At 35.6% G+C, this 13,314-nt stretch overlaps 1 non-coding gene across 1 annotated transcript; it reads left to right on the forward strand.

Moving 5' to 3' along the window:
- The first annotated feature begins 11,040 nt into the window (after positions 1-11,040).
- On the forward strand, positions 11,041-11,132 carry Trnai-uau. Its single transcript is given in 2 exon segments — positions 11,041-11,078; positions 11,097-11,132. It is a non-coding gene; the product is annotated as a tRNA-Ile (tRNA).
- Positions 11,133-13,314: the final 2,182 nt, after the last annotated feature.

Here is a 13,314-nt window from a genome sequence, read left to right on the forward strand (position 1 = left end):
ATGCCCGCTTGTCACCGCTCCACTATGAACTTTGTTGTCTTTCTCCAAAAGAAAGTAGGTAAAGATATCGACGTAGGCATTGTTCCCTCTTCGAGTTAATTCAATATAATGCTGCTGTCTATCGAACGCCATTTTTATTTAGCATTAGAATAGACCTCATTGTGCTCGTTATGAATGCTTCGGGTCGAGCAGGTGTGGCTTCAGTGCTTTCATCTTTTTAGGTTACAGTGCTTATTGTTACCTTGATTTCTTATTTTTTACCGAGTGATCTAAGCTTGTAAACTTAAATTTTGATCTTTACGTTATATGAGAATTTCTTGGCTTAAAATTGGTCGTAACGTACATTCTCAGATAAAACAGAGAATCTGATTGCGATTGATTAAAAATACAATTTATCTAGTCTCCGCGTTAAAAGTTCTAGTTTTTTTCACTAATTTTCTTGTGCTTACTTAGTAACATTTCTCAGAAAATTAAATTATAGGTATGTGTTTTTTTTCTCGTATTTGAACACAAAGTCTCACTCAAGATTTGTTCCTCATATAGTGTTTTATTGGTATTCAAAATATCCACTTATGATATAATTGTTTAAATTATCATCCATCGCGTTGAAGAATATCGCACCTACTAACAACATCTTGTACATCGAGAGTACAATATTAACACATCAATAGGATAGAAAGCGTTACGTTGGCTCGATTGTAAGGGAGTTAGTGTGTTACTGTGAACAATAAAAACTATAAAATTCCTCGCTAGATTATCATACATTTGGTCACCCGTTTCAAATGAGCGATGAAGAGCGGAGATGTGTCATCGAAAATCACTATAGCGAGCGACATGTTTGTCAATTGTAAGACTTTGTGAGGCCGTGAGATCGACGCAGCGAGCCGTGGACACGCATCCCAATAAAGGCTTATTAACTTCATTCATATGCTTATGAGGTAAGGCTTTACAATCTAAGAGCACATCAATACATCCTATATCTATATTTTACATTAATATTTTAAGTATATAGGGAGTGTATACTTATTTAATTGTAATACGACAGTGTTAATGTCATAATCTAAGGAAAATGTAGATATTATGTTATAGCAAAATGGTTCAACTTTCCAACAAGAACTTGTGTCTTATCTCAAATGTACAATGTACAATACAGATTTGTGCACTCCGAATGCAATCAATATTCAATACAAATAAACTTGTAATTCACATTTCTTTTCCATAACACAGTTAATAGCTAACCTATTAAAAAATAAGTGAAAGCTACATTTAATATTTACACAAAACGTATAAAACCTTCGTAGTAATATCCTTTTAATTATAACTGGCCACGCCAACGCTTTTAAGATTAAACTATAGGGATAATTTATTAAAACAGGTAATAATGAAATGGTGAGCAACACAGATGACGCTTTTGGCCACCGGCTACCGAGACAGGTCGAGGCAGACAGATGGACCGATTTCGGACGGTGTCACCCAGTTCATCCTTCCCGTTAACGATTAATAACGGAGCTAGGGAGGCGGTCAGCTGGTGAACTTTTTGTAACCGTTGGGAGATCTGTTGGCCGGCAGCTTGGATACCTCAATTAAACCCATATGTCACTTAGTAGCTATGCTACTCGACCTATGAGAAGACCCCAATTCAGGTATCCTAGTGTTACCATTTCATTACTAAGAATTCAATGATTTAATATATTTTTGCGGTACTTTTACTTTCGCATCAATATACTTATAAGAAGGAAATCCCGAAATATAACGGTAACTGATATGATACGACAACTTTTCCTCGTCGATTGTGATTGAGTGTTCTGTAAATATTTACGTAAAACATTGTAATAATAAATTCCAAGATATTAAATAAATTCATATACAGTTGAAGGTCATCGCGTCGATAACTAAAGTAATCGATTATATAAATCTTTGCTTAAGTCCTCAAAGAATTAAACACGTTATGTAAGTTTGATATACTCGACTTATATTTACATCCTTTATCGAATGTAAAAAGCTAACCATATATTTATAGGTACGAAGAATGTTTGCAAATGTCATGAAACAAACAAATGGATGATGCGAACAGGCGATTATTGATTAAAGACAAAAATTATGACATTACTACGAATGCAACCACATACCTAAATACTTGAAATTTATGCAAACACAAATACGAAATAAAAATAAAGATAATAAAGCCAGGAATTCGAAAACGTACAAAAAACGAGTGTTGAATGAATGGTAGCGCGGAGCAAGGTAGAGTCCGGTACCTGCGCGCACAGACGGCGACGACGCGCAAGGTATTACACGAATGTGTAATCAGAGAGTTTATTGATCGCGCTAAGATTAACTCCAGCTCGCATTGTCTGACTTGGCACGTCTTAAATTTTCCCTTTTTGTGCCAATAACTTAAGGAATTCACGAATTAATTTTTTTCTCCGCCTTTATGAATGTCGCCGTTTATCACACTGATGCAAAAATTATTTCTTCTTATGTTGCGCTTTCGTAAACCCTTGTCAGTTTTAAATTGTCGATTTATACAACTATCTCTTGTGGCCTCCAAAATAGTATAACTATATTTAAATCTGTAATATCTACTACTTTTGGTCACAAGGTATTTCTGTCTAGGAAAACTTTTCCGTAATTGTATCGTGGGACTGATTTCCGTTTATATCAATAGTTTACACTATCATTAAACGAATATTGTAATAATAAGTGAATTCGATAATTGCATCAAGGACCCACATATGTGGGATATTCACACGCTCGAGGCTGCAGCTGAGGGTGGCTCCCATGACTTTTTAAACAAATTATTGAAATGATGCGCAAGCGCATCCCGCACGCGCGCGCCACGCGGCGGAAGCACCCGTCGCCCGCCGCCCGCGGCCTCCGCCCGCCGCCCGCCGCCCGCCACGCTCCTGACCTTCGCGAATGTTTGTATATCTCCCGCTCAATATGCCACATAAATAAACTCGACATTGGACTATCATCACACTTCCGGCCGCGCGGTGCTTTGCTATCTATTATCTCACGCGACACTACGATATTCAAGATACATAAAATCTCAATCATTTTATGTTTTTATATGAATAAACATTTGTTTAACCCATCTACTAAGCGTAAAATTTTAAATAAGAATTGATTTAACATGTCTAAAGAAACTAAAATGCAACTAACCTTAAATATTATTTTCAAAACTCTACACATTTCTCGAGTCACGAGAAACAACTACTAAATGCAGCCAATGTTAAGATACTTAGATGCCAAAAGCATTCACTCAATCATTTCGTCTTCTGTTTTCTTCTTAAACTTTGATACCTATTGTGGGTCAATTTGGTCAAATGTAATAAAACCCACGTCATAGCACACCTGTTGTATTACAATTGGCTTGAGAAGCTTTTCTCAGCGTCCTGCAAGCGCCGCGTCGCGCCGCGCTCGCCTTTACATCGTATTTTTATTGCGGCGCTGTCAATAAAGATAGCCGTACTTGTTGTAACGATACAAATCGCATCATGATCTGCTTAGACTTTGTTATTAAACCGACTTTTGTTTAAAGAATTGTTACAAGGAAAATGATTTAATCTTCATATTTTACTTAGAAACTTCATAACTACTTTCATTCTTCAAGAACTTTTAACTTCTTAATCGAAAAATCTTCGTATTGGTGACATTTGGTTGTATTAGATTATTGTACAATTTCCTCTCTACTTACTATTTCATTACATGAAAATATAATTGATGTGAATATGATCAAGGTAGTTAAATAAAATTGACAATAACCGCGTGCTATCTCGGATAATAAAGTGACATCCGCTATTAAATATTAACCGAGTTACAATTTTTTTTTTCGAGATTAACACCTATCACGTATTTGCATAGGTAGTGTTGACAAGGCCAGCCGGCTAGATAACGGGGGCAGGTTGAGGCTTATCTCGGCGAGGATGTTCGCGTCGCGCGGACGTGCGCTATCGGCCCCGTGGTCCGTGCAGTCGGCGCAGTCGGCACCAACTCGCCACCTCGCCACATCGCCACATCGGTATCTCATCACATCATCACGATATCGGTCACCGCGTGACTTTGCCACGGTCGCGGACACATAATGCAAGCTAGCAGCTATTATACCGCTTTATGATTTTATTCATTCACCAGCTTTTTAATTTCAATTCTGTCCCTTTAAACACGTATCATTATCCATTATGTTACTCTTTACTGAGAGTACTGTTAAGTCACATTTTTCTGTTATGTAGATCACCGAAATTTGTATTGTAAAGAAGTGTAAATACCAGAAAACAGTAGACTCTTGGTTAAAATGTAGATTTAGCTGGTTCTTAATATTACTACATTTATTCGCAATTTCGCATAAAATTTTGCGTAATTATTTAATCTTTTTTATTTTGATATTTTTATTTCTCACGTTTAAAAAAACGTGCTGATTTAATTGGACGGGAGCAGAGTACAAGCAATTTTTGAATCAGCAACACCCGGCGCCGCAGATTAAGCAATTAGTTCACATTTATTGCAAAATTCTGTACATTTCGAAGTGACCGTTGACACGTGACTTGGAGTCTGTAGTTCTTTGACCTCTGAAATCATATACATTTTTTTAAATAATAGACAAAATAATGAATGAGATCTATGTCACTATACTTTTGGAGATATGATCACGTTTTCAGTGCTGTGGAGAGTTAGCGCTGACTAATCACGATGGGTTATAGTTTACTACATATGCAACGTGAACAATTATTTCAAGCAAAACAAATGTTGTATGACTCAGCAAAATCTTCTGCTCTCGTTTAGTTCCTCATAAATTGTCATCTAAGGAATATTTTATTGAAAAACATACAAGGACACTTTAACATTTGGCTAAGTACGTCGGTACAGTATGAAATCAGTATCAAACAATAAGTTTTCAGGAAAGTTGTAAATGTGGGAATCAATAGTTGTACTCACAAATTAAACAATGAGCTGGCTACTTAATTATTTAATGACTGGTGAATGGCCAATCGTTTCTTGATGTTTGAGACGAATTTAATTTTTAATTCTTTATAATTTTCGGTATTCTGTCATCACGTTGTTTTTATATTACAAAGGAAACATGAAGATTGCACTAACAAACTCTTTTTAACTCGCATCCCACAATACAATTGTTCGTTCTTAAGTCTCGAACAATAACCTGTTGGAGAGCGTTGTCAGATTTTTTCCTCCAATATCTTCGTTCGTATTCAAAAAGCCTAATGGAATTTCGCATTACGCAATTCGTGGTATTGTAGGGCGCGGAATGTGGATAAAATCAACGGCGCACTAAATCACACATACCCGTCGCCTCCGCCGCCGCTCAGTGCGGTATAAAGGGAATGTTTACGTTTCGTATTTTCGTGAAGGGACAAAGCGTCCCCATCGTATTTTATTTTTGTAACAAATTCGACTACGTTTGATGTTCTTTGTTGCACGTGGGCTTACTTTCACTTGCGCACGCACGTTTGCACGGCGCAGGTATAGTCGGGATGTGCACATAAATCGGCCGCCGTATCCACTGCCGATGTCGAATGTCGACACCCACGAGCACCGGAGTACACCGACGAGCGCGGGTTCTTAGCATATCTGAATCTGTGCACACGCGGCGGCGGCGGCGCACCACCGCTTCCCGATATGGACAAAAATTGAAACACGGAAAGTACATCTGAGTAGGTCCCGGCCTACACATAACGTTTCGTGCTTTCTTTATGTTCATCCTTTGTATGGGAAATAAAATAAGATCTTGATGGTAATTTAAATTCCTTTCGCGTCCGGTCTTAACAAACAATTCGATAAGCGAATCAAGTTTAATTTAACTGTTTATTTTTACAATAAATTTAAGAAAAAAGTCTTTGTAAGCAGATTTATATTGCACATCGTAAACAAAAAAGTATATAAGGACCTTATGGAGGTAAAAATGTATTGAGATCTTTTGTATTAAACGTCTTTGTGTAAGTCAGCTGAGATTCGATAAACCAACTACATTTGCAATTGTGTCTGGTGGTGGGATGCCCAAATAAGATAAAGACACTGGATTAGTATACAGACCAATTCTCACGAAATATTACATTTCTTAAAAAACCACGTATGATAAAAACAGAGATGTTAGTAATGCTTCTAAGTTGGTGCGTTTTAACTTTAGATAAAGATCATATTTCGCGGTTAACTTATCATCATATATAAGGAGAATGCATGATGTACAATTTGTGATTTTTGCGCACCTCCTACCTGCATACGTATCACGTAATCCCACGGTCTCGGCGCCTCAACAGGTGTGCACCTGAGAGTGAACGAGTTTTTTCATCGAACTGAGCACGGAGCACCGAGCGCCGAGCGCCGAGCACCGGCGTACAATCGAACAACATGCCCGCTTCTATTGACGAACGATGCTCCGGATCATTCATCCTTGGACATGGAATGCTTTTATGTTTGTTGATGAATCTCAACCCCGTTTTTTTCTCTCTTTCGAATATTTTAGTCGTCAATAAAAAGCAAACATAGTTAACATAATATATTTAATAGGCTATGCAAACGCAATAAAAGTAGTATTTATTCATCACAATTTGCACTAAAAATCAGATTGAGTATTGTTCTATGTACGTTCAGTTCTACAAATTTCACTTATATCATGTTTTCTAGCAGTTTGCTATAATATTTCAAAATCTTAATATCAGCGGGGCAACACAGGATAATGGATAAATGAAAAACGGCATAAGCACAAGACATTTTATTCAATATTATTTGTATACTATTCATCATGTTACATCATTACGCATTTCGTGTCTCATGCACAAATATGTATAAAATTATCTTTGCGTTCTCATAGTAACACGGTAACTGGGTACATTGACTTTTGTAATAGGAGACGCGAACCATTACATCACCTGTTTATCCATTGTTTTTTGTTTTGACGTTATTATATCATGCTTCGGCCGTAAATATAAAGTGGAGTCAGCACGCGGCACACGTGACCGTTCGCCGAGTGCACATCTGAACTGTCGCAGTCACGTGTTGCAGCAATTGTCATGTCAAGCATTGGTACAGTTTTAATCTAAACCAATGAACTTACGAACTGATGGCTTTTCACAACACTCAGCAATATTACTTTTAATGCAAATAAAAAAGATTCACTGAATTACTTAGTAGTGGCTCAAACCATGAGAGCATTTCCTCCGGCTTATATATTTTAAGGTTATTGATTCATCATAACAAAGTTGCGTTAACCTTGAACATTTTGGACGAGATATGGGTTCGTTATATTTATTCCCAGGTATTTACATTGACACAAGGATCTGCGTTATATCTTGAACAAACAGACCGACAAGTCGTACTATTAGCTTTATACCGTTTTATCGATAAATTTGTTTTTGATTTACACTATCCCTAGAGATAAACCTATCCGTAACCTTGATCTGGCACGAATACGTATTGAAAACGTAAGTAAAAACGTCTTTACCCGATACCACTCACTTGGTTGTGTGAAACATTTTGGGTGACCGATTGCTTTCCCACAGAACTTTTATTCATAAAACGACCAGGTGCTCGAGTAATAAGCCGTTTTTACGTAACTTTGTACCTGAATTTCTTCATATTTGTTATAATAACGTGTTCGAACACAATTAGATATGGGAACAAATATATTAACACTTCTATAACGATCAGACTTTCACTGATTAGATGAACTTAAAAGCTCAGTACTAGTGTATGGATGACTGTCACTATGTAAGTTGCCACATAAAATTTTGGTAGCGACATCGTGACCTAGCGCCTGCAGCATTGTTACAATATCGCTTATGGGTTATCGGACATTCGTTCTCGGCTGTTGCTGCAATCTCAGTAAGTTATTACTCACAATGGCAGATAAAACAATTAAAAGCTGTCAGTTTGAAAAAAAAACATTTTGCTGATATTATATTTAAAAGTACCAAATGTTAAAAATTTTAACAATATGTAGGTTCCAAAACCGATTTCTGAAGATGCATATGTAATGCTTCTGTATTAAATGAACTATTTAAATATTTTTTCAAGAAATTGCACGATTTCTCATATTTTACGCAGTATTAGATTTAAAATATTGGCAAGTACTTGAATATTGAAATATTCGTAGGTAAGTATACCTACCTACCTTTTCAGTAGAAAAGGTAATTTAATTCACAGAATCTTCTAGTGCAAAACAAATTGTTAACCATTTATTTAGGACTAGCTGTTCCCCGCGACTTCGTCCTTGCAATATTAAGATAAACAGTAGCCCGTATTATGTCCCTCTTTGCAGCTTATTACAGATTAAATGTGATTTTCGTTAGCAAAGACGCAAATACATCATCTTCCGGAAATCTGTAATCTGTAATTTTTATTTTGATATTCCAAACAGACACTCCAATTTTAATTTATATATATATATATATAGATTGTAGCAAGTGTAAGTTGATTTAACAAGTCGCGCATTATGTTGGTGTGGCGTGCCGCGTGGCGCAGAGCCGGCCAGCGCACTATCGACGCCCGATCGCATCGTGTTAATTACTTTCATTAGGGGCAATTGTCCTGTTCAATCACACTGATCAGTCAGTTTGCCGCCGGTCAATATTTCCAATACTCTGCGCAGACATTCTCCAACATATTCAGTGGAGTAATAACGTGCCAGATTAGTTTTCTTTTGAATCACTTTGTTTACACTTATTTAAATAAATTACGAAAACACAACGTCATGTAGATAACTATTTTTTCTATTTGTTTTGGATTTCTTAATTGCCTTTCCATTATCAAAAAAATGTTTTTATAGCGCAGATTTCGTTAACAAATAGTTTTAAGACTGGCGTTTATCGCTATTTGCATTAAACCGTTAAGATTCCCTACTATTTCAATATTTCTCACACTTTTGCGCAACAATCAGATAATGATGGATCGTTAAATCATGGCGTAGGAACATCGGTTTTATTCATGGCATCATTTGACATACGTATTTTCCATTAAAACTTGACATAGACTTAATGTTTAGTGATTTCTTTGCGAACAATGGCAGAATTAAAAAAAGTTATTCATCTTAACTACTTCTTTCGAACACGAAGTAATGATCTCGTCGAGATAGTGCAAAATTTCCTGGATGTAAAAAGTAAAGAAAACTAAAAATGTTTGGTATTGTTGATTGAATTAAAAAATATATATTTAAATAGGTGAATGCAACACGGTTATAAAAACAGCAATGTAATTAAAGCGCAGTACTCTTTTAGCTTTGAAATATAACTTAATAACATTTCAAAAATAAGATGATTGCATTGTAAAATTTATGAACTAGAATAAAATTGTTCTTAATATAAAGTGTGGTAATTAAACGGCGCTGATGGAACGGAACGAAGGCTAGGAGTGGCGCAGGTAGACCATAAAGTACGTATCGCCAGTGGTCATTAACATATCATTTGACTGCGCTGGCGCGGGCGCACTGCGCTAATCGAATGGCCGCGAGCCGCCCGGCACGTGCGCCTGCGCCGAGCCGCTTCTTACCTCACCCGCCTACACAGACCCCATTTAATTATAAGGCTATAGTTCAATGGTAACAATACCTTTTGATTTAGAAAAACATTGATTTAAACTTTGTATATTGCATTTGGAGTGGAAATTGAGCGTTAGTGTTTGCCACAACACGTCTGTTTAATTTTTTTTTTAATGTACTTGTGCCGGTAATAATGTACTCGTATTGTCTGTTTTTTTTTTAATCATCTTTAATAGATTACCATAGAAATACTACGTAAAGTTATTGCCATTAAATTTATTCATCGCGTGAGAATAAACGTAATTCTATTCTTGTCTATTTTATACGGAATATCTAGCGAGCTGGGACAGATGGCGCACCGTTATATCAAAAACAATACCGGCTAATAGTGTCCAGACATGGTCAGGTACAAATCTGGTACGCACAACAACAACCTATCTGTTCGCTGATAGAATACATTGCTTCAAGGCTTTTGTAATGATCTCTCTGCTTATTGACAACTATTTGTTCGGGATGTGAAAATATTACGTACATAAATTCAGTACAAATAGTGATATTACTCAGACACATAATAAAAAAATTTAGTAGCAAGTTTTTTCTTTACCATATATGATAATATTCTTGAACTTAAATGTAAGATTATAACTTTTGTACTAGCCCCAAATTCATAAATATATTTTTGTTTTTTAATTAAATGCTACCTCCAGTTATCAACACCGAAATCATTAATACGTTAAATCTAACTCAAGGTCAACTATACCCATAAAGTTTACAATACCAAACCACTAACTTGCTGTTGCTATGTCAGGACATAAGGCACATTTTCGCTGTTGCTACTTTGTGTTTCCTATGTCATTGAGTTCGATCTACTAATTTGAGTCATTGCCAGTATAATTTTAATTATCTATTAATAACTTTACTAGTAGTTTTGTATGTTAATGGCTCCAATCCAATAATATTAGTCTTAATTCAATTTACAAAACAGTCAATAGTGATTTTTAAATACAAGCTTACGCCAGCTACCTTAACCTAAAAAACGAAATAGTTTTTGAGTACTTTTAGTTACACTTTCGGGTCTCTTTGCATATACTTTTAAGGGTATAAAAAATGTATTTAGAAAGAGATTTAATGAACTTAGAAATTATATTGAACATGAAAACATTCATTTTTTATTCTTAAAGACTAATAATATATAAGCAAATGTAACATAATCACTTATCTTTTAGTAGTCAAAGAAAACGATTTAAAACGTGTGTAATAGTAGTTACTCGTAGATTAGGTTAGTTGTATTCATTACGTCTAACACAAAAGCATGACTCATACTTGATAATTTTTTGTCGTAAGGAACGTAAAACATCGCATTTCAATTAGGTCAAAGATTACTATCGGCGTATTTAAAGTAAGTCATGCCAATTTATTATTTTAACGAATTAAATAGGGTATAATCTTATTTCATTGTGTTAAATAATTCTAAAACCACAACAAAACACTTGGAGGGCTAAAGGGGAAGCCCATAGTAAATATTCGATAATTTCAACTGATCGACCAACGCTCCAGTGGCGCAATTGGTTAGCGCACGGTACTTATAAGTCAGTGTTCGTGAGCAATGCCGGGGTTGTGAGTTCGAGCCTCACCTGGAGCATATCTTTTTTTTTAGTTTAACTTCCACCTAAAGAGTTATTCATTTCGGTTACTTTGTTAAATCTTACTTTAGTTTGGTTTTGTTTTAATTCATGCTCATTAAAAAAATGATTTTTTTTTTATTTTACTTTATACACTACAGAAGTTATACAGAAATGGATTAACTTAATAAAGAAATATCTTCTTTAAAATTAAAAGTATTTCATAAAAATACATTTAATTATTCAAATCACACGTGATGCATAAAACTCAGTAAATGTTACGACAGGATCTTACAAATGAGAAAAGATTTTTTATTGTTTTCGACACAAAAGTGATGTATTGGATCGGACAGAATGCTTTCCAAGTGTCAGCCGGGTTAACCAATGATCGCCCCGCATGCTGTGGGACGCTGGCCGCTGGAGAATACTGTCACTTTAAATTATTTGCATAAGAAGGGGACAAGTGATAAGTCGCCAAGCTGCATTCATATCCTTACACCTAAATTGTGGTTTTGCTGCTCAATTCTGACACATTCTTCACATGCCTTTAACGTGTTATGTGGGTAAATTACACTGATTTCATTTTCTTAGTTATACGTCCGAATCAGTTACTTGAAACTCGATAATTCGAGATAATTTAATAATTCAAAATGTACAAATGTATTTGTTTCGGCTTTTATAAACATGATATTATTGTATACAATAAAAGAATAAAAAATATGTTTCATTAAATCAATACAATTGTCATACTAAAAATGGTTATAGATCCATTTGTGATTCACTTGTACCGCTTCTCCTTCGCGGCTCAAAATGCACAGCGTTATAAAAAGTAACATTCTTAAAATAGCATGCTTGTTAAGAATGCTTGTACAAATTCTTTACGTGATAGGCTTTTTTATAAGATAGTTTTATAGAAATAGAGAGACGACCCGACCCGACACGCCGACCCCGAGTCGTGAGGAATGTAAATCGATGACCGTGCGCGAACAACCCCCTTCACACAATTATCATCCCCTATTTGTAATCACTTACAAACGTGGAACTATTCCGAACTTGTGATTCTGAATACTTCCGGTTATTTTTTTGGCAACAAATTTCATAAATTCACATCAATGAGTTAAACAAGATTTTAAATGTAACCCGTACGGCATGTACTTTTATAATATAAACCGAACTAGTTTTTTTATTGTCATCGTAGCCCATAAATATTATATACAAAAATGATAGAGGGCAGAAAGCAAACAGAACAAAGATAGAAAGGCAATAAAGATAAAGGTCTTGGCCGGGTATCGGGACATCAGCTATGTTGTTGACCACGAACATAGCACCGCCTGGCAAATATCGAAAGACACCAATAATATTATTTGATATATGCGAACATACTACAATGTAGGTGGACCACATTTTACTTCAATATTTTAAATTAACCAATCGTTTCTTATAATTTTACCAATAGCCAATAGAACGATTAGATTTAAAACACATTTTAATTATTTTCACTCAAACTAAAGTTTTTAATAAAGATTATCTTAGTCAAAGTGTGCATGCAAAAGCTATATCTTGCTAAGGTTTCCATTTTGTTGTGAAGGCGTAATTATCTTTCACAAATTCCTTTTTACACTAACATTGATTAAATTGACAATAATAACTTTGGTGAAAGACACTCACTGCCTGTTTTGGATAATAAAAACCTTTGTTTACTATTCAGTAAGCATAGTTTGCATTCGGAATGTTACACAAACGATAATAAACATGCCGAAGTTAATAACGAATAAGTTCATTGAGAAATGATAACAAGGTATCTTTGAATAACAGTACACGGTTACGTGGTAACAGTTGCGTTGATAAGGTGGGCAACAACCGCGTTCGGCTTTGATTCAGTATCTAGGTCCGTCGATCACGAAGCGGGTTGCTTTCGTCACCGCAGTGCTCGCCGCCAGAGCACAATGTCCTGCTGACACTGAGCCTTAGATCGCAACACAGCTTATCCGCAATTACCTACCAGCTTAGGATCACTCATTGTCGCTATAAAACACAATGACACATAATACAAAATTAATGAACTGTAATAAATATGTCAGTAATCCTTCCTTATGTAAGACTTACGTAAACAATGAGTCAGTACAAAGGAAGTAGATACAAGCTGCGAGACTGTTTAATCATATTAAACTTTAAATAAGATCAAGTATGGAAAATTAAGTC

The sequence above is a fragment of the Papilio polytes genome, unplaced genomic scaffold (genome assembly GCF_000836215.1).
Source record: "Papilio polytes unplaced genomic scaffold, Ppol_1.0 DF824102.1, whole genome shotgun sequence".
Classification (NCBI taxonomy): domain Eukaryota; kingdom Metazoa; phylum Arthropoda; class Insecta; order Lepidoptera; family Papilionidae; genus Papilio; species Papilio polytes.